Source organism: Accipiter gentilis, chromosome 2, assembly GCF_929443795.1.
Source record: "Accipiter gentilis chromosome 2, bAccGen1.1, whole genome shotgun sequence".
Taxonomy (NCBI): domain Eukaryota; kingdom Metazoa; phylum Chordata; class Aves; order Accipitriformes; family Accipitridae; genus Astur; species Astur gentilis.
In genome coordinates this window covers 46,505,939-46,528,816 of record NC_064881.1, presented here as the reverse complement: position 1 = coordinate 46,528,816, position 22,878 = coordinate 46,505,939, and the positions used below count along the sequence as shown (strand labels likewise).

Sequence of the window (22,878 nt, the reverse complement as noted above, 5' to 3'; positions counted from 1 at the left end):
CCTTGATTGTTACTCAAAGTCTTGAGGCTAGTAGCCTGTTTTTTCAAATGTATACAGTAAGTCAGTACTTCCAGTAGTATTTTCATTTAGTATCTTTTTTTTAATCCCTTTTTATGCAGCACTACAGTGCTTTAGGTACACCTTTTTTGAAGTCTTGTGCTGGTTAAGTGGTTACAAATACAAGAAACCACCCGAGCTTCTCTAATCCTCTTTCTATAGGAAGCTGGCTGAAAACCTTTCTTCCAGTCTCTTGCAGGGTCACATCCCATTTTCCAGGATGTCTCCGCCTCCCTTCCCCACCTGCTCCTCTGATGTTTATGCCATTTTTCTTCTCCAAATATTTACACCATCAGTAGGTTGAGCAAAAAGCAATAAACAGAAAAAGGTGTGTTCAGCTTCCAGAGCTACTCAGTTTGTTCCTACTTGGTACAGCAATATATGCCCATCTTGTGCCTAAACCCCTTGTCCTCTGGGCTATCCACTTCCTCCATGGAGTTTCCTAGACTTAAAACCATCTTAAATGCAGCTAAACTTTCTCAAAACCAGCAGCTGTCCTTTGTGTTTATCCTTTACATGAGAAACAGTCTGAAGAACACAAAGCTGACTTTTACATCAGCTACCAGATCCCTGCCCCCCGCCCTTTTTTTTTTTTTTTTTTTACTTCCTGCTGCTACATCCCTCCATACCTCTTATGATGAGGAAAGGAGGAATCTGTCCCCAGCCATAATAAAAAAGGATTGAACAAAGTACCTGATACAATCTTCAAGTTTTCCTCCTAACTGTAAGCACCTCAAATCTTTGGTCAATCATTCAGGCCCGAAGAGATATGTCGTTCCTTTTCCACTTTTATAAGCAAACCTCCTATATTAAGGAATGGATTTAAGTATTTAAACAGAAACACATATCAGTTACAACAATGAATCATTATTGTTATTTAACTGCAGGAAGGACTTTGGGTGTCACAGCATGAGTGACTGTTTATCAGAAAACGGTGTTTTAAAATAGTGGCTAATCCTAACCTTAAATATTTAGCAGATCTGAACGCTCAGTATCACACCACTATGCCCTGGCTCAGTATTTCTGCAGTACCAGGCAACATACTAACTGAGGCCCCTTAAGATTATTCCAGGGAGGTTTGATGCTTTGCCAGGAAAACTCATGAGGACGTAGCTGCTGGATGTTGGCAATGGGCATGCAGACGATGTGGCTCTGAAAATGTCTAGTTCGGAACACTGCAGCTGCTGGGGAAAAAGGACATTTCCCCTTTTGGTGAAGGAAGTTCTGTTTTGACAGACTTCTTAGAAGAGGCACTGGCAGCTGCTGAACCCAGGACACTTTTTGGTACCAGCAGTTATCGTAAGCCATGTTGTTTGTGGTTTTCCCCCCCCTTGGGCTTTTACTGTTCTGCTGGCTCTGTGTGATCATCCAGGCAGGGAGTACAAGTTACTCTGCAACACTGACAGTGGCTGGTCCCCAACAGCCAGACACTCTTTTGAAGCCACTTGGATATAGGTGAGGATCCATTTTCTGCAGCGCCTTCCCTAGACCAGCAATTCTGATAAGCTGCTCTTGCAAATTTCCGTGAAGGAGGATCCAAGTCAAGGATGTGGATTATCTCATCCTTGAAAAGCCCTGAAGGATTTAACTTCACCATGAGGCTGCTTTCCAGCAGCCGAGGTTACAAATGTTGTCTTTTGGGGGTAGAATCCACCAGATTCCTCCATCACCCCATCGGTTAGCATGCAAGCTTGTCATTACATGAGCTCTTGCCTGACCTTATGAAAGGTGGTAGATCAGAACTGGGTGGGCCTCCTGCAGGTAGCCCAGGAGTCCTTGGGACCCTTCTTGGAAAATCATCACACCCACAGAAGGAAGGGCTGAGGTCTGGCTTTCATGTCGGCACCTGGAGCTTTCAGCTTGACCAAGACTGGGGTTAAGCTAAAAACACTGACTTGATGAAATGTCAGCAGATCGCAGGCAGCTCAAGACTGCTTTCAGCCTTTGTCTTGAGTTTCTAATAGTGACAGACAGAAAGGACCTAGAAAAACTCCTTTCACTATTGAAAATAAACTGCTGTAAAGCAGCTCTACAGCTGCCCGGGGGGGCAAGATCTGTCCCTTCTCCCAGCCTGCATCAAACGCCACAGATAGAACATGAGATTAAATGTGGCTCCTGAGGGCTTTTGTGCCTTGGAACTAATGACAGTGATAATCCAGTAGGAAGAATCAGATATGCCAATGGTTTTGTAGACAAAGAATCTAGTTAAAAGGTTTTGATTTTGTCCATGCTATGCAATACTATTTTTTAAAGCATGTTCCCCAATTTGCTGTAATTCACAGTTTTAAATACTGCTGCAGACAGAGTTTTATGCATTTCACAATGTGTTAACTAGTTATGGTCAAGACTTCCTTTCTCAGTTAAGAAATTATTTGAGTTTCTAACAAGATGGCTTTGAAGTTCTGTCTGAATATGCCTTGAGATATGACATTTGAAAATTGACCATAAAAACTGCGACAGATTTTTGTCCACTTCTAAATTCTGATAATTTTTAAAGAGCTTCTTCTGAGATGAAAATAACCTATGATGTGTGAGACAAACAAAGCAATAAATGCATTCTGGCAGGGAAAGCACGCTAAACAGGAAATCTTACATTCAGTAACAAATGTTCTTCATGTCATCCCTTATCAGGTTGCTCAGGGTCTTTCTGAGCTGAAGGGACACAAAGTCTTGTACAGGCAGTCTTTTCAGATATGGGGCCTCATAGCTCAAAATGTTTGGTTTCAGTACGTTCATGCTATTCTCCCAGGCTGAAGTCAGTATTAATCATCCTGCTCAAATCTCTGATCTCATGGCTCAGATGTGTTCATTACCAAAGGTGAGGCAGTCCAGTAAAAGCTTCATGACACAGGGTGCTGTTCTTTGGCGGTCAGATTCTCCCTTTTTGCAAGGCTGCCTGGTACCACAGACCATGCGTAGGTGGATTACTACATTCAGGCTTTTCTACAAAGTGTATCTACGTGCACTCAAAATCTACTCATCCCACGGTACTTATATTTGTGCTAGCTCCGATATTGTAATTACTAACAACCTTGAAGTATTCAAGACTTAAACTCTGGCCTTGGTCCCCTATCTAGAAGATGATAGGGAATGTCCTCATCATTTCAGTAATGAGCATTTTTGCCACAAACTGTCTCTTGAGATTCATTTTCAGTAAACCGTAGCAAAGCAAGGTTCCTAACCTTAGTTCTACCCAGCAATGTAATACCAATGCTAATGAATAATAATTAGCCACATTTGTAAAGCTTAGCTACATGCTATTAAACACCTGTGGCCTTGCATCCATAGATGTTGTATCTTAGTGCTGGGTGATAAAAAGCTAAATTAAATCCTCCGTTATGCTGGCAGACACAGAGTTCAATGAGTTAACAGGGCTAAACACAATCTTGCTGCCCAGCCTTTCTGAAAATCTGCTTTTTCAATTTGATACCAGTGGTGATCAGCCCACGGGACTGGGGATACGGGAAGCAGCAGCAGCACGTGTGCACGTGTGTTTCACTATAAACTGTGGGAGCTCATGCCCACAGAGCTGTGATCGCTGCTGGGCATTACCAGCTATGTAGTATGCTATGTAGTAAAGAGAAGTGATATGTCTGAGTACTGTATCTTCTACCGAGGCTACCTTAGGATAGAAACTAGAAGGACTTAGCATCCTAACTAATAAGCACAACTAGGCAAGCAAGACACGTTTTTTCCAACTACTGTTAACAGCGGCTTCGTTTTTTCCTTCTTACTCTGCTTGGCCTGTACTTTTTGTAAAATTGGCAAGCCTTAGGACTTTTTGCTATCTCTGTTCATTGGATACCCCCCAAGACAGCCCTGAAAGTCTTCAATGGTTATAACACCCTTGTCCTCAGCATACTCACCTGAATTCCTTCCTGCTCCAACTGGTGTTCCTCAGTTTGGTGCCCCTGAATCAAGTTCTATTCACCAGTGACAACTGCAGCTGGAAATAGGTTGTGCAGACACCCCCTACCAATAACCTTAATCAGTGTTTTCCAATCTAAATCCCACCCTTAGCTGTAGCTCTGCCAATGTTTATCACCTGTTTGTTCAAAACAAAATACAATGTTTGCAGGTTTCAAGTAAGGTTGACCTGCTCACATTAAACCTCAGGTGTTTGCTCTATCAGATACTTGTTCTAAGCATTAAGGCGTGGGTCAGCAATGACCATTTTTCTTCCAAAATTGCCTTTGATTTTTAATTCTGAAATTATTCTCTGAATTTTTTGGTAGGGTCTAGTTTGTTCAGTCTAGCAATGACATTGAATGTCATATGCACTAGTCTCCTGTAGACGAAATCCTGGAATTTTCCACACCCAGAGCTAAACCTAAATCATTCCTCTCTTACTACCAAAACTCTTTTTTTCTTGCAAGATATATCTTTGATCCTTTTTTAGAAAAGTACTAAGTCCATCTCCCCTTTGGGCATGGGATAACTCCATTTACTGCTAATTGAAATATTACAGTAACTCAGACCTTATGCCTCTTTAATTTCTGCCTTGGGTTTGCAAAAATCTACGCCTGCATCCCATATCTAGGGGACATGCTGCACTGTAGCATTTCAGACCAGCAACTGCTTATTTTGGCTAGTTAGATGTAGCCTCCGGAGTGCACCTTTTTAAGCAGTCTTGAAACCCTTCACTGTTAACTCTGTTTTATGGTGGTAATCCCAACATCGCTGTGATCTACCCTATGCCTTCTTTTGTTGGCTTTCCTTTGGTCCTGCTGCTTCCACTGAGCAGAATTTATTTCTGTTTCCTTAGCTTTATGTTAGTGTCTTAAACTTCTGTCTAACCTCAACCTCCCAAGCCACAACTTGTAGCTGTTGCCCCATTACTTTCTCTGCTACTACTGAAAAGGGTTTGGCTTCATCACGCCTCCAGTTTCCTTTCAAATAGATGTAGGCGGATATTAGACCACCCCGGAGCCTCCTCTTGCTAAGACTAAACAAGTCCAACTCCCTTACCTTCTCCTTGAAGGTCATGTGCCCTACCCCGCTAACTATCTTTGCAGCTCTTTGCTGAGCTTTTTAAGGTTTTTGACAACCTGGTAAGTCCAAAACTGGTCTCACCAGGGATGAGTAAAGGAGGTAATAATTTCCCTGGATCTGCTGGGCATGCCTCTCCTGATATAACTCAATGTGCAATTTGCACTACCTGTAATGAGAGCAGACTATTGTCTCTTACTCATTCTGTCATCAACCACAAGCCCCAGACTCTCTTCATCAAATCTCAGCCATTCAGTTCCCAACCTGTGCTGATGCATGAGCTTATTTCACCCCAGGCACAGAAACCTGCGCTTCTCCCTGCTGAATTTCAGGAAGTTCTTGTTGGTACAATTCTCATGTTTCTCAAAGTCCTTCTGGGTTAAAACTTTGTCACTTGGTATATCAATCACTTTCCCTCACTGAGCATCATCTTGAATTTGCTGCAGGATACAGACCCCTGGTCTTATCATCCAAATCATTGATGAAAGCATTAAACAATACCAAACCACTGTGGCATTCCACTTGTTACTGGCCTTCAGCTGGGTATTAAACCATTAATTATTACACACTTTAACCCTGCCGGTACAGCCATTTTTCAAGCCACACTCGTTGTCATTTAACCCCAGCCAGCAATGAAGCACCATGCAGCCACTCATTCATGCCCCCCACTCAGTGCGAAGTGGGGAGACCATTGAAAAAAAAAAGTAAAACTCATGGGCTGAGGTAAAGACGGTTTAATATGACAGAAAGGAAGAAACTAATAATATTAATAGACAACAACAATACTAATAAAAGGATTGGAATATACAAACGTGATGCACAATGCAATTGCTCACCACCTGCTGACCGATGCCCAGTTAGTTCCTGAGCAGCGGATCCCCCCAGGCCAACTCCCTCCCGTTTATATACTGGGCATGACGTCACATGGTATGGAATACCCCGTTGGACAGTTTGGGCAGCTGTCCTGGCTGTTTCCCCTCCCAGTTTCTTGTGCCCCTCCAGCCTTCCTGCTGGCTGGGCATCCGAAGCTGAAAAATCCTTGACTTAGCCTAAACATCACTTAGCAACAACTGAAAACATCAGTGTGTTATCAACATTCTTCTCATACTGAATCCAAGACATAACACTATACCAGCTACTAGGAAGAAAAATAACTCTATCCCAGCCGAAACCAGGACACTCATGCACCCCATACTTTCTCAACTTGAAAATAAGAATACTGTGGGTGATGGTGTGAAATATGTTACCAGAGACAACATATATTATATTCACCACTCTCTCTTCATTCACATAGCCAGTCCTTTCATCAGCAGCCCTTTTCCAATTGTCAGGAACCTCCACTAACTGACATGATGTTTTGAGGATGATCGACATCAACCTGGCAATCACTTCTCGCTGCTGGTTTCGCTAGCTAGATGATTCCTACAGCAAAAACCCTCTCTCCTTCTTTTTTGCCTTAGGCTGAGGAAAGCTTTCTCAGAGGTATGATTTGGATTGCAGTTGCTCCTTCCCTATACTGTGGTATTTTGAGAACTCCTACATTTTCTTTTCACTTTTTCTTTCTGATAAAAATACAATAGTTATGTTTTCTTGATGGGAGTGTCTGTATATTTGTTAAAAATCTTTCAGAGTTGCTCTTGAATTAACTGAAAGCTGTTTAACACTTCAAAAATTTCAGCTGCTGTGAGACATAAGGCTACTGCCTTCCTTCTGGCACCCAATTTCAGGCAGATAGAAGCTGAAATGCTTCTGAAATTTCCCAGTGTTTTCTACCTACCCAGAGGCTGCCAGCGGAGGTGGTGCTTCACCTGCTGCAATTCTTCATTAGTGAGAAGTTTTTGAGGAGCACTCGGGGCTTGAGATGTTTGCAGGGGCTGTCCTCTCTTCAGTATCTACCTCCTGTTGGATGCATGTGGTGATAAAACCTACAGAGGAGCCTGCTCAGTTCCTCTGGATATGTCTAAGCTAAAAGGGGACAGGGTGTGAGCTCGACACCCAAACTTTTGACTGCCGCCCCCCCACTTAATTGCTATTTTGCTCCCTGGCTCTGGTCTGGCCTCTTCCCAGGGGCTGTCACCAGGCAGTATGGAGAAGACCACGCTCCAGCCTACACAGTCCCCCCAGGGTGTCCCGTCAGGCTCTGCAACCTCCTGCACACTCATACGGCCCCATGCATACCCTGGGGTATGCAACACATCTCTTCAGCTTCATGCCATAAAAACATCGCTCTTGTGGGTTGCAACACCGCCCTTAGATTATGTGAGAGCCTTTGAACAAAAAAACACATTAAAGGGATAATGATTATGTCTTAGGACCACAGGAACACCACTTGTAGCACAGAAGAGAGCCAGGGCCAAGTGCCGTACAACGCGTGTGGGGTCAGTCTGCCGCAGAGGGCTGGTCCCGAGATCTGAAGCCTGAGCTGGGCTACGCCACTTCGTGTCGGGGCCAGAGGCTGGGCTTCGGCCCTTTTATATTTAGCAGTACGGACACAGCATCTGTTTGAGATGCAGTTAGTACAGGCCAAAAGTTAACACCAAAGTGGTACTTTTTGTGACTCATTTGATTTGCTAATCTGAAACAGATTTACCATGTCTTGTTTAATAGGGAACAGCTTTTAAAGCTATTAAATGAATGAACTGCTGATTTAGAGCTGGCTGTTTGATTCTGAGCAACTGTTTTGAAATGGCTGGCAAAAAGAACATGTCCAGTTTTGCTGCAAGAGTTGCAATCAGCTTACCTATTGCTCTCTTCTCCTGTCCCTACTCTCTCCATTACTTTGTCTTAAGGCTACACACCCGGTCTTTATCAAATGCTGCCTAAAGCAGCCCTTTAACCGGACTGCAGCAAAACCTGCTGTTTGTGTCCTATCTCCTCTGTGACACTCTCTTCTTTAAAACCGTAAGAAGTGAGCCAACCTCCATCTTCTCTGCCTGAACACAAGACAGGGGAGAAACCTGAGGTATTTGTTTCATAGGTGTTTGTATTTTATGCCCAGGAACCCAAGACCACGAGCGTGGCCCCAGGCGGTCCCATGCCTGTTGGTGTGGTCAGCTCTGAGTACATGGTGCCAACCAGCAAAATTATTTTGTGCTTCTTTGGCTGTGGGTTCAAAGCTGTAAGAGCAGCATTTATAACCAAAAGCTTTAGAAAACAGCTGTAGCTATCAACTGATCGCAAGTGATACATGTCATTTAGGGTCTTGCAGAACCAGACTTTCTTTTAGTTAATTGCTTGGCTGTATTATTGCTATGTAAATGTGTGCTCAGGGCAAAAGGACATATACTGCATTTTCAAGCAGAGGGCACATGACATTACTACATTAGGAAGATTAGACAACGATCAGGCCTTTTACCAGCTCTTCCTTATCAGACATTAGTGAGGACAGAGTTCTGACTTGTACTTGCTTAGTTGCTCCTCAAACCGACAGGCACTCACCAGCCTGTTTTGCTTGAATTCAGTCCATCTCAGCCTCGGTGGTTTCAAAAGTTCAGCTGAGATGTGAGTTGGCTGTTCCTTCAGAGAGGCTGTGAAAAAGGGAATGGGAAGGATTCTGGTACACACACGTGTACGTGTGCCTATGTATTTGTGTGTATAGCAACACCTCAGCCAGAGTGGGAGGAAGAGGTGAGGCAGATGGAAGTGCTTTCCAGATTTCTAGCTAGTAGAGGAACTTTGAAAATATAATAACTGAAGATGGGGGCTAAAGGGAGAGAGTGGAGCACTTGTACTTCACTTTTGGAGCAGTTTTGCTCAGCCAAATAATGACCACAGAGAATCAAAAAGACGTCAGATTGCATTTGGTGCCTTCTGCCCTGGTCAGTACAGGAGTTGCAAACATGTCGGCTGATGTGACCCGCACCAAAATGTTTGGAATCGGGTGATTTTCTGGTGGCTTCCAAGTCCTGTGATCTCTTGCTTCAAATGGCCTAATTTATCAGAGCACACACCCATACCCAGCACCTTCCTGGTCACACCTTTCTGTTAAAGAATAAGTTGCTGCAAATTCTGTTTTACATAAATGACTTAAAGTCTCCCTCAGGTTGCTTCTGCAGCCCCCAAATGAGTTCCCTAACGCTGTGCCTCTAGGGTGGATGTGAGCAGGGTTTTTCTCATAATGCTTAAGTAGATAGAGTCCCCATTTTCTAGTACGTGCAAGCAGCTTTTATGAAAAGAAATTTACAACTTAAAAGTACTTCTTTAAACTTGCCATTGAATTTGCAGCAGAGGACAGCAATTGCAACTGATGGTAAGATTCTCCCCATTTGGTGAATGGAGATGGAGTGTCTTGGCACCCCAAGCTGTTGGCCAGGCAGATTGAGGGAGGATTGCAGATGCAAGAAGTTGTAGATGACCAACTGTAGGCATCAGTTGGGCTCTGTTAAATTCTCTACTCATCCAATGCTTCAGAAATTGAATTAGTGACCTGTGTACCTTGTCTTCTTGTAGGTCATTTTGGAAAGAAAAGCTCAAGGAGAAGAAATGTCAAAAGGCAGCTGTTAATGCTGAAGGCAGTACTTTCTGACTGGTTTTCTTTAGCCAGAGCAAACCCTTTCTGACAAACGGGAAGTTTCTTGTTGGAAATGGGATGGAGAAAGCCACTTACCTCTGAGAGAGCTGAGCCCCTCACTTACAGCCTTTCAGTATTTCATTCTGCCTGCCTTTGGCTGCTGTGTAGGGCTACAGCACTGGTTTTAGTTCACAGTTAAAACAGGTCTCTCTACCTCCTTGCTTGCTCGTAGTTAACCACAAAAAGAATCAACATGAGTAAAAATGTAATATCTCATGCCAGCTCAGTAAAGCTACATCCATAAGGGAACTTACTGTGTTTTTCTGTATGTTCAGTGTGGATCCCTGAAGAAACAACCTCTATACAGTGGTACATACAGATGTGTACATGTGTGTTTAACAGGTGGACAGACCTGAAGAGTGCAATATTCCTCCAGTAGGAGTAAATAAACTTATGCAAGGGGCTATCAGTTACCCATAAAACCAATTATTTCATCTCCCAGCAGCCCCAAATAACTTTCTGTTTCGACCATTGGGCAAACAAGAGGGCAGGTGAGTAGCTGGTCACCATGCATGTCCCGCTGCGGCCATCAGCAAGTGCAGGGATCTTCATGGGCTGTGGTACATGGCGCTGTGCTGCTTCTTCTGCCCAGTGGCAATCAGATGACAAAGAAACAAAACACGAAGAACCCATCCGAGCAGAAAAATTGAGTCTGCATCAGGACAGATAATCAGCAGCAGTGCATTACACTTTGTGGTGAACGTGCAAGCTGAATTCCAAGCACAGACACCACTGAGACCTTTAAAAACCCTGTTGGGCTGCCACCAAACCAGGAAGCACTTTTCTTTTCCACTTGATGTATGTAAAACAACTGTCATCCTGGGAAAAGGAGTTGCCCTAGATCCTAACTGAAACCCCGGTTGGGATTTCTTCCCTTTTGGTTTATCTTGTGCAGGTTTCAGAGTCCCTGCTGGCTTAATCTTTGCACCATAGATAGTTTTGAAAATGGAGGCTCTCTTCATGAGTTCTTGGTGGGAGAGACAGGTTTTAATCTAGATACTGCAATTTGAGCCTTTTCTGTTTGTAGGAGGAGTGGAAGTATGCAGCAAGTCCCAATTCCCTTTCCAAGTGTAGTGGGGATATGAAACTAACTCCCCGCCTTCGCAATGACATCTGTGAGCTGCAGAACCAAATCCTTCCTTTTTCCTATCTGGCTTGATGAGTTTTCGTTGTTTTTACAAAATGCATTAGCTCCAATAGGAGGAATTGCAAGTAAAATATTGCACGATGGGTATATAACCACCCAGTAGACTGTGATTAAGACTTTTTCCTGGTAAGCAGAAGAGCTGTGCTCAAACGCAACTGAATAAGTATGGTATCTGAAACCAAGTCCCTCAGATGCCTGCATTATCTGTGGGTTACAGACTGTGAGGCGGGACTAGAGAAAGTGTTCACTGACCATAGGTATTCATCTCTTGGAGAGAACTCGCAGTCAAAAACCTTATGTGGAAATAAACATAAAATCTATTTTAGACCTTGTCTCTCTTGGCTTTTTCTCTTGGCTAGCTTTAATATTTACCACTCATCATGTTAACTTCTCAGAAACCCAATTCTTAGGCACTTAGATGTCTGCATGCGTTGGACCGAAAGCCTGAGTGGCAAATAAGGGGCCGGGCAGCCCCGTCACTTGGCAGCTGAGCCCTGCTGTGAATTTAGCTCACAGGTTCCACCCCAATTAAGAGAACTTCCTACAGATATGTTCCTCTTGGTAAAATGCTCCACCAAAAAACCTCCGGAAATGGACATACCTATTCAAAACGAAACAAAGCAACCCCGCCACCCCTCTGTTCATCAAATGAACTTACAGATAAACCCTGGTCTTCTAAAATGTATTAAAAAAATCTACTTCCTTTTCAAATGGCAGGAAGTTCATATTGCAAGACCGGCTAAATGACTCACCCCACATCTATGCTTCTGCTGAAGCAGATAAACCTGCCAAAAGCAGTGTCCAAACTGGAAATAAGTAATTCTGTGGGGATATGAATAATATCAAGCAAATCTCTGACAAGGGCATGTGAATCTGTGGTCTGTGGTGTTATTTATTTATATTTTTTATTGAGGTCAGTGCCCTTGGTTCAAAGCTGCATTGGATAATTGTTGGAAGGACAACCGATCCGCATGGCTACATCAGCATCATCAAGGGATCCAAAGGCAACAACAAAAGGCTGTAGTAGAATAAAATTCCCAGTGGATGGGGTGTGATGTTTGATGGGTCACACAGGGAATTCTTTTGACATGAACCAGCAAACATCAAGTATATTTTTCATAAAACATGTAGCTTAATCCAAAATTATCCCTGCTGTATTGCTAGCAAGAATAAGGGAACACCCAGTTACTTTTGCAGTGACTAATAATATTACCACTGCTTAACTGTAAACAGTGTGCAGAGATCTTTCTAAAGAAATGCATAATTTTTTTTGCAAAAAATAATGCTGTGCTCATACTTTATTCAACTCTTTTTCCTTCTTTGCTGCTGCAGCACAACCACTGAAATTTCCTCTGTTAATGCTGGCATGGCAAGAAATATAACATCAAAGGAAAGAAGAATAGTCTCATAATTAAAATCTGTTTCCATAGCATTGAAATAGATGGAATTGCTACCCTTCAGTGGACTTTGAATCAGGTCTCTAGTCCGGTGGTTCTTCATTTGCACCACCCTCTTTCCCCTGGAGCCTTGTAAGCATTGATTAGTTAATGGCTTTAAAGTGCTATTTAAATGCTGAAATATGTTACTGCCAGGTATTGGAACAAATAGGCAGGTTTCTGCTCAGCACATATGATTAGTCTTTCTGCAGCATGGAAGTATGCCATTTCCCTTCTTTGTGCAGATGTGTCTTTGTGTGTGCGTATACCTACAATAATCCAGCTTAGTAAAACAAAATAAAACACTAAATCAAGGACTTGTTTACCCTTAAAAATGTTGGAGACCTCTGCAGTGATCTCAAGTGAAAGCCATAGATAGCACTGGAGAGAGGTCATGCTTTCAGGTTAGTTTGAACAGCCTATTTGCTGGTTCAGGAATGGACATCTGTGGCTGGGCAGCCACCCCCTATAGAGATCCTCTTCTGAAAAGGACAAGTGCATGCCAGCAGCATAAACCTGTTTTATTAAAGAAAATAATATTTGCAGTACAAATACTCATTAGTTTTTCAGTGGGCCTATGTGGGTGGCAGCTTGTCTCATCTCCCTAGCACAGTGGTTCCTAAAGTACACAGGTCTGTACATGTGCAGGTACATGAGCCGCTCAGCTGCTACGGGAATGCGGTGTGAGTAGTCGTGCAGCCCAGCACACCATGAGAACTCACTGAGGCAGTGGCTGTTACATTGTCAGCAGTGCCACTCTGGAAAATTAAGCCTTGAAATTCCTGTTTTCCTTACCTGTCTTCTAAGTAGACTTTTTAAGAAGAAGGGAATGATGTTCCCCAAGCTTTCAGCTGTGCGCCTTGCTGGCACACAGCAGGATTTGGCTCTCCAAGTACAAACTTTAGCAATGACATCTTCACATAGTAAAAATACTTCCTAACTTGGATTTTTGGAATGACTTAATTTTCTTTTGCAATCCACCAATCATCCTCAAAAGACACTGTAAATCACCATGTTATTCTCAGTCATAACTAGCAAAATAGTTGGGAACAGTGCTTGAGCTAGTGAAGGCTGCATTTGGATGCACACATTCCCAGGCTTTCCTACTCACTCGGGCTAGCAGCTACTGACTCCCGGGGGCTTCTACCTGCCTGTCTCCAACATTTTTGAGCGTCCAACACTACATGTGATTCAAATAGCAAACAAACTGCAGAAGTCAAAGCAAAAGAAAACACTTCATTCCAGTTCTCCAGTTCATTCCAGACTCAGTACTTGTTTTTACTGCAAAAGTCTGCATTTAGTGCACAGGGAACCGTTCATTCCATTTGAATCTCTGGAGCTTTCAGCCCCTTCCCCAAAAAGCAGCCAAGCACAGCAGACTAAAAAACTGCTTGAGGATGGGCCAAACCACACAGTTCAGACACTGACCCAGATCTGTTTTCTGAAGGACTGAATGTTTCTGAGCTAGGATTTTGTTTCATGATCAGATGAAGGAAGGATTAATCCCTTGGAAAATTAGTCAAGCCCATCTTCTTTTTCTAGCATTTGCACTTGTTCCATAACTTTAGGAGCCACTGATCTAGACAGATCTTCCATAACAAACAGAGCAAGCTGCTGATTTGATGACATAATTTTGAAGATGTGACTTCAAAATAGGCTCAGTTGCAAATTAAATTATTTGTGATGGTTTCATTGGTTTCCTGGCCTCATAGTTTAAAATGAGTATGAAAAAGGTTAGACCTTTTATGATGAACAAAACAAAGAAAGCACACACACAGCAGCACTGTCTTAGCATGATAAATGGTTCTATTTTGTTGTTTTAGAAATACTCTTCATCCTTGCAGACATTAATTAATTAAAGGTAAGAAAACATGATAAGAAATTTCCTTTATTCAAGACTTAGTAATATTTCAGAGTTATTGCTGGACAACATGGTCTCCCGCCATTTCGTGGTGAAAAAGGAACCAGACTTCCATGGTTCTCTTTCTGAAGGGAGCACTTCTGTCTCCAGTACAGAAGCTGGCTTAGGAGGAGAGAAGATCATATGCATTTGAACAACAGCAAGCTTTTATAGACTGGACTTAATAAGTTTATTGTATAGCTGAGAAAACAGAGGCAGAAAGTTTAACAGAGTTTCAGAGTTTCAGGAATTCCCGATTTCCTCTTCAGGCCACTACATGAGGCAGAATGATAACACACTGTGGATTTCATCAGTTTAGGTCACAGTAACCTGCCATAAAAGGGAGGTTGTTAAGTGAAATCACACACATGGAGTAACTGCGCTTTACAGAAAAGCCACAGAAAAAGCAGCTCAGGCTGTCACAGTTTAACCCGCCCCTTAGCGGGTGGCTACACGCAGAACTGTGTATATAGAGACACTCTCTACTCAGCAGGCTAGGGCCTCTTTTTGGAATAAACGATTAGCTGTGCTTCTTGCCAAAGAGCTGTTTGCTGGGAAAATCACACAGCACTTGCAACACCCGCTGCACCCTCTGAACTTCATCAGAAATGTGTGAAGGCATTATTTTCTTTCTAGTGCAATTAAGAGTTCCTTCCTAGTGGTCATGTTAATGTATGAGCGTAAAGTTTTGCAATTCAGGATCTGGTAAATGGACTTTTTATATAGTAGTACATATGTCCGCACAATTTTGACGACCTGTGCCAGGACCCTGCTGTTGCAATCCTTTCCTTAGCCTTTCCCAAGACTGCTACTCTTTCGGTCCTCGGGCAAACCCCTTGGACACAGTCGCCTCTCCTCACCACATTGTGTGAAACTCCTTCCCGGCACGGTAGCGCTCCGGGAAGCAGGGCGGCAGGTCTGCGCCGTTCACTGCTCCCAAAGCTTGCCCCGGCAGGGGATGTCAGAGGTGAGCCTCCCCCCGGCTGGGCTGCGCGACCTGGAGGACGAGGGCACCTGGGCTTGCGTGTGTGCGCCGGCGTTCCCCGCTGATATTTAGGGACGCTGTGCAGACCGGGCACACGGGGTGTTACCCGCCGCAAACTTCTGCGAGCGACGGGGGGGAGCCCTCGGGCGCGGGGACGGGCGGGCGGAGCCCCGGAACGGGTGGCGGTCCGCCCCGTGCTCCCGTCGGGGAGGCGGTGGCGGCGGCGGCGGCGGGCAGCGCCGCCCGGCGGGCGGGGCCCGGGCTATAAATCCGCCCCGCGGCGGCAGGCGGGTGGCTGTCGGAGCGCGGCGGCGGCGGCGGCGCAAGGAGAGGGGTAGCGCAGCAGGTAAGGGAAGGTCCCTCTACCTGCCCACCCACCTACCCATCCCTCCCTCACCCCCGCGGACCTCGCAGCCCCTTCGAGAGCGCATCCTTGCATCACCCCACTCCTTTTTTTTTTCTTCTTACCAATAAATCCCTTTCTCCCCCCCCCCCCCCCCCGCCTTCCAAGCAGGACTTCGCTGGCTGCCGGCGCAGGAGCGGGTGGCTCTGAGCGGGTTGGTGGCTGTGGGCTGGCAGGAGGGAGCAGCAGACGGGGTGCCCGGAGCCGTACCCCGGCCCCTCTGGGCAGCGGGGGCAGCTGCGGGATGCTGCTGCCACGGTCCAGGCTCCCTGGCAGGAGTGGACTGGGCTGGGCTGGAAAACATGTGTGAAGCGAAGGCACATACTTTTCCTACGGAAGTTGACTACTGGCGCTTGTTGCTCGTGTCTCCCTGCTCTCGCAGCTCCGCGTTGGATCTGGAGCAGAGGACAGACTTGACTGGTCTTTTACCAGTCAGGTGTTGCAGTGGGGTTGTTGTCTTCGTAGGTGATGATAGGTGCAGTTTGCCTCCGCTGCTTCCAGGCTTCAGGTTCAGGGCACTTCTAGTATACTGTGTTTGCAGTGGAGGCACAGCCGCGTCCTGGATCTGATGAAATAAGTGATTTCACTTCTGCTAGGGAGGATGTTTTGGTTAAACGCTTTCCATTGTGTTATGGTTTTCCTATGAAACACTTGCATACTGGCATTGCTTGCTGGTTTACCCACTGTTTTATAGAGTACAGTGCCTGATTTTGCACCCCATTCCCAGAACAGGACTTCCATTAGGCTTCACATAGAAGTATTTACCAACTATGTTAACTTGGAGAAGTATTTACCGACCATGTTGTCTGGACAATTTTCTCCTCAGTTGTCTGTTTAAATAGGAACTGTATTTTGAACCTAGAAAATGCAGTTGTAGAGGAAGAGGTCAAAGACAACCTGAAGCTTTCTGTCCAGCCTCTCTGCAAGGTGTTGCACTGTTTTGACTTCTGGCTTTTTGTCAACTTTTTTTGTGTCCAAGTGTGTGAAAGATACACAGCTGCTGAAAAACTCATGATTCAGGGCAAGCAATGGGAATAGCCTGTAAACAGGAGCTATCAAATCCTTCAGGTAAACGTGTGAGAAGCCTGCCTTGCTGCTTTTAGTATTGGCCATTACAGGCATAACTTAAATCAAAACTTCAGCCAGTGGCATTAAGGCGGTGCACTTTGAACTTGGCTCTGGGAACATGTTTTGTTTGGGTTTTTTTGGTTGTTGTTTTTTTTTTTTTTTTTCTTTTCTAATTTTGTGCTCTTTTAACCAGAGTCTAACTTAGTTTGACATAGAATGACTGTGTTTTTATCACAAGTACTTGAGTAAACAGCAAGCAGCTAATGCTGTATGATGTCCTGTGCACAGCAAGAATTTAATGACTGTGGATGAAATGGTAGAGCTCAGGAGTAGGTGTAGCAAAAATAAAGTGTTCCTTAAAGGTTTGTATAGTTCCCTGAGTATTAAGGTCTGTGCCCTTCAAGAAGAATAATGCATGGATGTGTTCAGGAGGAAATGATGTGTGTTTTGACGTCGCAAATAGAGATGTAGTGAAAATGGGGTTTAATGTAGCAATGAGAGAGTACTTAGTGTGTGTATGGTTCCTGTACCTAATATTTTTCAGTATGAACTGAACAGATGCCATGGCATAACCATTTGGTGAACTGGAGACCACAACTTCTGAATCTGAGTTCCTTGCACTGCAGTTCAGCAGATACCTGAACAAGCTGGATTTCAACTTTGAAAACTTTGAACCAAAATTTCTACAATCAGTGAACTAAGAGATGAACTCATCCCCTTGAGAATGGGCATTCTGCAAAGTGGCTGGCCTTGAACCAGGCTGGGCAAGAGGGCTCTAGAAGGTCTTGACAAACTGGGGTTTTAATTTGTTTCCCTTAAGAAGAAGGGATTGTGTACTGATTTTGTACATTCATTGGCCACTTTACCCAAGGTAACAGCAGGGTAGAGATGTCAAAGTGTCAGGTGTCCACAGAATTTGGCATTAGCCAAGGAAGTGTCACCCACTGCTGAAGGAGCACTGCCACATGTGCCTGCCTCTGTTTGGGAACAAGCATCCGCACCACCAAAACCCAGACTCTTTAAGTTTTTCTGTTTCTGCCCTGCACAATGGCTTTTTTGTTCTTGCCAAAATAAAAAGGAATGCTAAAACTGTGACAGATCATCTGGGTAGACTGTATGAATGCTCGGTAAAAACAGCAGGATTCCCCAATATTCTTTACTCCATTGGGAGATACTTTGCTCTTTGAATATTCCTTTTTGCACTGACAGTTACATGGGGAAATTACAGTGCACCTTGGGAAACACTTTGGCACGGGAGCCTGGTCCTTAAAAGTAGTTATAAGGCAGTTGAGAAATTTGCTCTTGTAGTTCAGGTAGGATTAGCAGTGAACAGTTGTGAGAAAAATTCTTTGATTCGGATTTTTAAACCTAAGTGATTAATTTGTTTGACTGAAGTGCAACATACGTCTTCTCATGACCAGCTTAAGAGATTCTGGCAAACTTCTAACTTCCCATAGAAAATACTGTTTTTTCGCTTAACCTCATTAGAGCCTGAGAATCTGTTGCACAAAACGTGGAGCATACATGTAATGAGACATTTCCTGCTTTTATTGTCTCAAAATAGACAAAGAGTGAAAGAAAAGATACAGAAGGGGTGAAAATGGTTTGAAGCTCTTCTGAATGAAGACAACTAGAAACTGTGAAACTCCCAAAAATAATACAAATTCTAATTGTGGTGGATCAGCAATGTTTACATCATGTGTACAGCTGGAAGCTTAAGGCAGCAAAAGCCCATTTGCTGTCAGGGGAGAGTACAGCCTGGGAAACCAATGGCCTGAATCAGTTCAGTCTCAGCAGTATGCAGCAAGAGTGAGTTTCTCTAGTTGCTCTGGCTTGACCACTTGAAAGGAAAACCTTCCAAAAACCAGGAGATGCAACTGCTTGATATTCATAGGGATGAAATGCTGGTTCTTGAGATGACGTATGACTTCCAGATGACAGTTTGTTTATATCTAACTTTCATGTTGCGTCACAGCACCTAGAAATCTCAGGCAGAAGTACAGAAGAGCCCACTTTGTCCTGTCGCTGTTTTGCTAAATAAATGGTATTGTATGTAGACTGCCCTTCAGCTTTTAGGTGTAAATTTGTATGTTTGTAATGCACGATGGTGCTGCCCCTGCAGCCTTTTCTGTGAAGAATGGAGTGGATCTCCAGCTGTCAGCAGGTCAAGGAAGCAACAGTTACCCCTCTGCCACCTGTCAAAAGCTCTGTGCCAAAAGTTGCAAGTGAATCACTTGCTAGTACTGGAAAGTCACGGGAAATATTCTGAAACTGTTTAAAAAGGTTGCAAATAAGGCAATCCCATTTTCAGGTTTGGTGGTGTGTGTTGCTACGGATTACTAAAATCTAGGTTAGGCCTCTTGGAAATCAATGACTATGAATATAATGGCTATTGAGCTTGGTGTTACGCTCAAATGATGGTGTGGTTTTTTCCTATCTGTGCCACTTCCAGAGCCCTGGGTGACTTCAGCGGGGCCAGTCAGCGGGAGGTAATCCCTATTGTTAATTCCCTTTGGCTGCGCAGTTGGAGCAACAGCAAGGAACCATTCAGAGCTTCTCCTGAATACGTGATCATGTATCATTAAAGTGTTATTATGACATAATTAAACTCAGTACTCCGCGTCCATGAGAATCAGTACCATTATTCGCCATTTAATCCAGCACAGCAAGTGTGGAGTAAAGAAAAAAAAAAAGTAAAGCCTGCACTTATTCAAGTTTCAGACTTGAATGTGCAAGGTCCTATGTTGGATGATGAGGGAGATTAGTTTAGTTTTACTTTTAGCTAAGGGCTGCTGCAGAATCAGGCCTGTTTGGTTTCTCAACTGGCACGAGAGTGTTGTCTTTGGATAATGCCCAGCAGTTTGTTGTAAATGGGGTGTTCTCCACATGCAGAGGTGCTCTGCAGCGTGCTTGCTGATGCACAGCTGGACTGCCTAGGCTGATGAAATTTTCCACAGCTGTATCTGTTTGTACAAAGCAGGATGTATGTCAATCTTAACTGCTCTTATTTTGTGTGGCTGATCACGTTTCCTATGTTTCTTTTGGGTTTTGTGCTACTTCCTTTCAGTTAATTGTCACAATTTTAATAGATCTTTTTCATCTGTCAGTCAGGTTTTTTGTCTTGGTAGCTGGAAGTTGGTCAATGCAGATCTTCCTTTTCAAGTCCTGTTTTTAAAACTGGATATTCACTACTTTTCCAAGCCTTTAACTGGCTGCTTCCTGTCTGAACTAAGTATAGCTTCAAAAGTATAGCTCTTTTAGCTTATTCTCTACCATGGACGAGTAAGGCCAGTCTGCTAGTACTGTATGGATGATGTAAAAATTAATGGAAAGAGCAAACCTTAGGACCTAGTGCAGCATGAAAACCTAACTGACTGTAAACCAAATCTTTCCGTGTCCTTTCAGCTATTCCTTGGGGGTTGTTTTTGTGTGCGTGTGGCTTTTTCTGTCCTTGCCATTTCACCACTATTACAACTTGCCTTCTTTAAGAAATTCTGATATTATTTTTTTTTTAAGAAGCAAAAACTAAATGGTAAGGATCTTAATCTGTAATGTCCCTGATTAAGACTCTGTAGATGGAGGCACTGGTGTTCAAAGCAAAAAAGTGGTAATATGTTTTATATATATATGCGTGTCTTTAGTGGTAGGCATAAGGTATAATGGAAAACTAATCAGCAAAGTAGAAGGCAACTTTTAAAGGAACCTTTATTTGTGAACACGGTAGGCAGACATCCAGATGGGAAGTGCACTATTAGAGGAAGGAAGGATTGCTCTTGCTGTGGGTTTTTGGGTTGCTTCCTTTAGGAAGCTCATACGTACCTTGTCAAACTAATGATGTCATTTTCCTACTGCTATAGTTCTAGAGTGCTCTAAACATATTTTGTATGTATTGTATGTAATATATCCCTGCTAAATTTTAAGATGCATTTGTGTCCTTGGACAAAGTTGCAACACACTGGGTTATGTGACTAGTCTATGAAGTAGAAGTAGATGCACTGCAGAGTTTTATGATGGCCCTTTCTATTATGGCAAATTCAAAATACTATTCTTTTTTTCTAGATGATTCAATTTAAGAGTATCACATATTTCTTCCCCATGTGAAACACACTGAATTTTATGAAGTTGTGTATAAAATCCCAACCTTACGTAAAAACTTGGGCACATGTAACTCCAACTTCTCTTGTAAACAAAGTCTGGAAAGTGACAACTAAGTTTTCTGCCTGATGTATAGATGCTAACCTGCAGCATGGATGGGTAAAGTTTTGAAAAAAGTCAGCTGAGGATGAGGAATTGCTTTTTGCCCACTTTGAAGGATTTTGAAAGGCCTTATTTTGAGAAGCAAGGAGTATTTTGGCACTGAATGGTGCTGATTTACTCCCTCACCAGTCCCATCTGTTGCAATACAGGCAGGAGCGTGCTCAGCCCTTAGGAATATCGTATTGTTTTCTCCAGGTGCTGAGGCTTGAAGGCAGTGGAAGACTGTTACCCAAATCTAGTCCTGAGTAGTTGAGCATGTGCAAATGCTTAAATTTGGGAAATTTTATAATGGGAATTTCTTGGGAAGAATGAAATATGTGTCCTTAACACAATGGCCATTTGTGTGAAGTTTGAGTCCAGATTAAGATCTAAAATGCTAAAGTTCATCTTAGAAAAGGGGACTGGGAGCTCACAGGAACAAAATGTCCATAAATTGTATTTTTCTCCTCAAAACCAAACAAAAACCCTCAGACACTTATCATGGAAAACTTCAGCCCAGGCATTTCGGCAGGGGTTATAAAAAGAACTTGTAACAGCGATGAGCAAGCAGTTTTAATAGGTGATAGAAGCGTGAACCCATATAGTATGACCTAATGAATACGTTTAAATTAAGACACATCATCATCCTTAGCTGTGATGTTTTGTAACTTAACCACTCATCTTTGCAACATCAATGTGAAAATACAAAACATACAAAAAGAAACCATTATATACTTGCAAGGGTGCAACCTAGAGAGCCAGACAACATTCCTCATCTCTGAGTATACTATGGGCCTGTCCCTTCTGGAATAATCTCAGTATGTTTTCGCCTCTAACTTGCACAGAACCACCCACTTTTTGAAGCAGTTGCAGCTGGGCAGAAGCTATGAACTATTAAAGCATGGCAGATTGAGAATAGGAGGGGGTGGGGAGCATGGCCTGACCGCTGGTGAGCTGCGGGAACAATAGCTTGTTTCTTGTCTGTTTAGACTGCAATCTTTGTGGCAGAAGCCGTCTCTTCCATGTTATGAAATGCCTAATGCATCTTTGCGGTATTCGTTATTTAATCTGCCCCCAAAGCCCAGCCTAGCACCCAGGTGCAAGGCAGGTGTCAGGTTCTGTACCAATGCATCGCCTTTCATCTTTGCGCAAGACCTTTATGTTTGCAGTCAGTTGAAGGAGGAGTGGGATGGATGCAGAGAAGGATGTTGGGAGGATGCTAGGAGGGTGCTGGGGCAGTGGAAGGAGACAGGCTGGCTTGGTGGGGTGAGAAAACAAAGCCTGGGAAGGCAGCTGATTGCTCTTCACTCTTTCCACCCTGCAGTGCTGCCACCCACAGCCTGGAGTCATTTAAAGCTAAAGGACAATATTGGCACCAGTACAAATGGGCATAATGTGTTTCCAAATAAATTTAGGCTGCCACTCAGATGTGGGATTTCTTACAAAAGCCCCGGGTTCCCCTACCTCCACCCTGCGCTGTCATGCTCTGCAAGGACTGTCTGCAGCCACGTCAGCGGTGAGCGGTGGCTGCTTGAGGAGGGAAGTTGGGATGATGGCACTCCTCGTAGCCGGAGAGTCCTGGGCATCACTAATATTTTTAATCTCGTTGAAGAAACTTCACATTATTGGAGATAACTCTGTGAGAAGTGGTTATGACCAAAAGTAATTTCAGGTGCCAGATGCTAAAGAAACCTGAATTTCTGAGAACTTCAGTAGGGTTTATAATCTGTCCCTCATGGAGTTGTGATATTATAGTGTAGGTAGTATTAGGGATTGCTACAGCAGGAAAAAAAGCCCCAAGACATTGCAAGCTCTCCATTTCCCTGCCAGCTAGGAATAACATAGCTGCTCATTATATTGGGGGGGACGGACAACCGGAGTGTCCAGCATCGGGGAGACGGGGACAGCAGACATGTCCTTTGGCTAGCACACCAACCCTTCCCACAGCCAGTTTCTACTCCTGTGAAGCATGGGAGGACCCTGAGCTTTCCAGGGAACATTCTTCATCGCATCCCACAGTGAGAGGCTTGTGCAAGCCGCATTGCAACAGTTTTCTTGCTCAACATCTGCAGAGTAGACAGAAGGGT

At 43.8% G+C, this 22,878-nt stretch overlaps 1 protein-coding gene across 2 annotated transcripts in view; it reads left to right on the top strand.

The window, feature by feature from the left end:
• The window catches only part of NDRG1 (N-myc downstream regulated 1), a 75,656-nt gene that overhangs the window by 19,924 nt on the left and 32,854 nt on the right, over positions 1-22,878 (top strand). The window contains exon 1 of one of the 2 annotated variants that reach the window (XM_049821817.1): positions 15,319-15,430. The exons of the other annotated variant lie outside the window; for it this stretch is intronic. The gene's annotated coding sequence lies outside the window, so the exon portion shown is untranslated. Of the gene's footprint in view, positions 1-15,318; positions 15,431-22,878 lie in introns of those variants that run through there. 2 annotated transcript variants of the gene reach the window in all.